Source organism: Cicer arietinum, chromosome 3 (assembly GCF_000331145.2).
Source record: "Cicer arietinum cultivar CDC Frontier isolate Library 1 chromosome 3, Cicar.CDCFrontier_v2.0, whole genome shotgun sequence".
In the NCBI taxonomy this organism is placed as follows: Eukaryota; Viridiplantae; Streptophyta; class Magnoliopsida; order Fabales; family Fabaceae; genus Cicer; species Cicer arietinum.
The window spans coordinates 68300536-68306535 of NC_021162.2; positions in this window are offsets into that span (position 1 = coordinate 68300536).

A 6000-nucleotide genomic window follows, 5' to 3' on the forward strand; every position below is an offset into this window, starting at 1 on the left:
TCTCTCTAACCTTGTTTTGGATGAATAATAATTTATTTCTTATTGATTACATGTAACCCTCACTCATGGAGCTTTGGAATCACCGGAGGAATCTTTGATCCATAAGATTGTTTTTCATTTCTCTTTAGTGGATAAATCTAATATGGAAGGATGATATTTTTCTTGCATGTAGTGTTTGTAGAATTGCGTATAGTAGTTAAAGAATGTCTATTTCCTTTAATATGGTAAGCCATTATTGAATTATATATAATTGATTATATATTTGTGATATTAAATGGTGTGGTGATGAATGTGCATGATGGGTCTTAATGAACAATTATTTGTTTATAGAAATGACAATATAATCCGCATATGCGTGTATCTACGCAAATTCATCTTGATTTGGACGGATAAAATTCGTTTTGGTTGAGTGTGGGTGGAGATGTGAGTTTTCCTCGAAATCAAACTTTGGGACCAGTTTGGAATATTGATATCTACCCCGCACCACTAGTAATATTATTGTAATTTTTAAATTATATATATATATATATGTGTGTATATTGAATATACTTAATATTTTTGTAAATATTAAAAATTATAATTTCATCTCTATTAAAAATCTGAATTCCGCCGCGGACGATAATTGAAATTGAAATTTTCACCCGCTAAAAACGAAGACGGATGCATATTGTCCCTAATTAGTTGGGTGTAGAGGTGGAGAAGACAAAATATATCCCTCTATGCCATGTGTCGTGCCTATTTATTTATAGTTTGATATATTTTGGATGTTAATTATGTTGAACTAATGTTGTTGTTTTTATGACATTAATTTAATTAGGTGTGTTAGATTAATCAATTAAATTCATAAAACAATCACCGAAATAATTCAAGTTAGACTATCTTAGATATGAGACCGTACGATATTAAATACAAAAACAATCATCCAAATTAGCACATTCACATGCAAACTTATCCATAAATACCAAACTCATTATTTAAAAAGGTAAATAGATGTTTAATATACGGTGCTATGAAACATACACAATATTTTGTACCATTGTGAAATGACTCATATGTTACTGGAGCCGATTCATAGACAAACATTAATGATTCTAGAATCTAGATAAATTTTGTTAAATCTCAGGAGACATATGAATTGATACGTAAAGTGAACATCATTTAGAGAATCGACATTTAGAGTGATCATCGTATAAATATCAAAACATAAATAACATACAAATACAAATGTGTCATTAAAGTATAATATATTATAATATTTAAAGGAATAATCTAATAACTCAATTTTATTTCCATGCACATGTTATTTACATATATGATCATGTGATTATTTTGGACTTCTTTAGAGTGTTTTTTAGTTAGAACAACATTAGAAGGGTGATCATACCTTACAACATGTCAATAGAGTTTTTTCATAAGTATTTTGTAGCCTTAGTATATTCACATGATATTTGCTTTAACTTATGTTTGTTTATTTTATATATAAAAAATGCTATTTCCTTTTAAGAGATAGGACATAAAGCTGATTATATAATGATAGGCATGTTAATGAAAAACTCATATGGAAAGAATGAATAAAAGGTAAAATTATTAAGATTTCAATATTAAAGAATATTAAAGATGTTCACATTTTATCCTTAAGTCTTAATTTAACTAATAAATATTTATTAGGTTTGACGTTTTGTTTTAAGTGATCTCACCAGTTAATTATGATTGAATTTATCATTTTTTTTAAGATAAAAAAAATATGTTCACATTCTAAAAAATATATATTAAAGGTAATTGTATTAACTTGTTCGAATATATATACAAAATAGTTTTTTTTTAGGAACAAAACTTAAATTTTTAAATCATGGTTTAAATTGAAAATTAATAATATAGAATTATGTGACATAAAAAAATATTATATTTTTAAGTTTATTTTACAATAATTTGTAAATGTTTTGTTATTTAGTGACTGTTGAATAAATTTAAGCATTATTGGAAATTAAGGATACTAACAAATTCTATATAAATGATCAAGAAAATATATATATATATATATATATATATATATATATATATATAATGAGAAATATTGTTTTTTTCGATAGAAAAGCGTAAATAATCAAAATTATGAGAGGTATACATATGTCACATTACCAAAAAAAAAGCAAATGATTAATGAAAAGTATAAATGGGTATAAAAATCATCTCAATTTTACCTTATAATTGATTAAGAAATTTAATGAAATCTGATATCGATTTTATAATATTTTTAATATGAAAATTTGAAATAAATGTGTCATTTATGAGGGAATTTGTCACAATACAAGAAAGATACATGAGTTTTAGAAAAAGAATGAAAGATATAAAAGTTATTTTGCTTTAAAAAAATAGGACATAAAATTATTATTTATGAAAATAAATATATGATCACGAGGACAAATTTTAAAAGGAGATATATTTTTGTTTAAGAGTTATAAATATAACAAATTTAAGAGTATATGATATCACTTTAAAAAGAAAAATTACATTATCACACGACTATAGCTATCAGAACAATGAAAATATTTGATTTTAATAACAAATATTTAAAAAGTCAAATATATTAGTGATTGTGATTTATTCTTAGTGTATATTTTTGTTGGTATTGATTGTGTCCCAAATAACAATTTAAAGTAAAAAAAAAAAAGGTTTATATATTTTATTTTCTACACAACCAAAAGTTAATTTAACATATATTCTTTTTTATAATTATTTGTCAATATTATGGTACTTTAATATTAGTTGAAATTTTTAATTATCAATTAAAATTAAGAAAATAAAATATAATTGCTTAACCATAAAAAAAACTGACAAAAATGATTATATTTTTATTGATTATGAAAACATAAAATAATCAAAATTATGAGCAATAAAATAATATACATGATTTGATAAAAGTGATAATATGGAACATAAGTATAAAAGTTATATTGCTTTGACAATCAACTATCAATATAAGGAAGAAAAATAGTAATAAGAAAATTAATATTGTCTTCTTTATTTTTAATCATTGTTGAATTTTAATGGATACAAATGTCAACAAACTATCAATATAAAAAAAAAACGTATAATTACCAATATTAAAAGAAATAACTACTTTATAATATAAGAAAAATATAACTACCCTATAAAAAAATAACTATTAATATTTTAAAATAACTTTTTTTTACAAAAAGTTTTTTTTTAAGAAAAAAAGTTTTTAGAAAATAAAAATAGAGAAAATGAAGTAGTTAATTTTTAGAAGTTAATAATTGAAAACTTATTATTTCTTTTAATAAAAACTACAAAAGGCATATTTGTAAAAAAAAAAAATAGACTGCACCAAATATTTGTTATTGACAAATATTAAAAAAAAATATGAGATAAATATTTATAACTATTGCATAAAAATAGATGGGACACATATTTTTTAGTTAAATAAATATAAGAAATTACTGGACAAATATTTGTCACCGATATATAAAAAAAATGACAAATATTAATATAACACAAGAAATTTTTTTATAACTGGTGCATAAAACAATATGCGACAAATATTTGTTAATGATAAAAATATGAATAATCACGGGACAAATATTTACAACTGATACAAAAAAAATACAATACAAATATTTGTTATTGATAAATTTAAAAAAAAAAGAGATAAATATTTATAAATGATACATACAGGAATACGAGATAAATATTTATAAGTAATATACATAAAAAATCACATGACAAATATTTTATGTTAATACATAAAATAATGCGGGACAAATATTTGAAACTGATAAATATTAAAAAATAATAGGACAAACATTTTTGTTGTCATATATAAAAATATAAGATAAATATTTTTCATTAATAAATATAAAAAAGTATGGAATAAATATTTGTCATTGATACATAAAATAAAATAATTTTTTTTTAAATTTAAATTAATTATTTAAGATCTTAAGTTTTTATGGGGTAACATTAAAGGTGTTCACACTATTTTCAATATTAATATTATATCTAAGATTTTTACATTAAAGTTTAATTCACTTATGGGTATAAAATTTATTTACATTGACAACTGTATTGATATAGAGAATTTTATACACTTTTTTTTGGTGAAAAAGTATTTTATAATAAATTCAAAAATTAATTCCAAAAGTTTTTTTATATAAAAATAATTTTAAAATTTTATTTTCCTTAATAAAAATGATTTTTATGATAGTCGCCTAGTTTGGGTGCACTTAAGAATTTCCATTTATGTATTGTTAAAAGAAAAAAGAATTTCCATTTACGGAGACTTAAGTGAATTAGACCTTTTTATTTGATTTTATTTTTATTTTTATTTTATGTTGGACCATTATCATTAAATTAAAATTTCATTAGAGTTAAATGTTATAATTAGGTTGTGGGCTTGACATTATTCTTTAAGAATAATGTTAGATGGTATGAAGTCTATTTAGCGATAAATACACGAGCAATTAATCATCTTATCTTATGTGGATGATAGATATTATTTCGTGTTCCGATTCTCTTAATTTTTGCTTCATTTATAATTCCATTATTCTAAAATATTAAAAATAGATGAAAAGTGGATTACTACGGACATAACCATTTAATGTGAGATTCTCTACCTCAACACTCTTCTATGATCTTCATCACCTTTTTCATTTCTAGTTCTCTCCTCTCACTATATTGTTGCGTCTTTCTTAGCATTCTCGCTTTGCTTTATGTAATATAGAGATATATGTTATCCTCGTTAATTATCAAATTGTCAATTCAATATATATATATATATATATATATATATATATATATATATTATCCTTGGTTGAAGTTTGATTTGATGATGAATATGGGTCGTCTTTTCCCTCAATACTCATCACTTTCCCATATATGTGTGGAAATTGATTTCTTTAATTTATTTTTCTGGAGACAAATATAGTTTTCCTAATAAAAGGGACAATATAGTCAAGAATGAAGGTATATACTCAAATACATGTCCAAATTAGAGGGTGCAATATTTAATTTTGACTGACACTCATTTGAAAAAGTTTGGAATGGACCAGAAATTGTTATAAAAATTTAAGGTATATTTTATTTAAAATAATTGTCCCCATAACGCATAATCACGTTTCTTTTTTCTTTTGATGACAATAATCTGTTAAAATAGAGAATCAATGAAATCAATTGAACTTAATTTTTTACCAAAAAAACTTAAACCTAAATTTAATAGGGGAGCAAATTTTTAATATAAATTATAAACTAACTCATCAATACTTATATCAATCTCAGGCTGTGAGGGCACGTTTTTTTCATTGAGATTATCTCTATTTTATGACGCTATTTAGGAGATACATGATAAACACAAAAGGATAAATTAATTCATTGACATTTTTATATTATTTAAAAAAAATTAAAATATTTAATTTCTCTTAATGAAGCTCTCAAATATCTTTTAAGATGAACAAAATTAAATAATTTGATAAGGATAGTACTAACAAAATCCATATATATGATAAAGCAAAAAAAGAAAAATTATAATGATAAATAGTATTTTTTTACAATAAAAAATTTAAATATATAATCACAATTATGAGAGGTATATACATAGGTGATACCAAAAAAAGCAAATGATTAATGAAAAGTATAATAGGTATAAAAATCATCTCAATTTTACCTTTTAATTGGTTAAAAAATTTAAAGAAAACAGGTATTGATTTTATAATATTTTTTTAATATGAAAGTTTAAAATAAGTATGTCATTTATGAGAAAAATGTGTCTCGATACAAGAAAGATACATGCATGAATTTCAGAAAAAGAATGAAAGATATAAAAGTTATTTTGTTATAAAAAAAAGGACATAAAGTTCTTATTTTATGATAATAATTGGAGAAGTTTTTTAAATAGAAATATATTTTTGTTTAAGATTTTCAAATTAATACATAAGTTTAATTTATATATAATATTTTTATAAAAGATTCTTTTTTATAACTACTTAA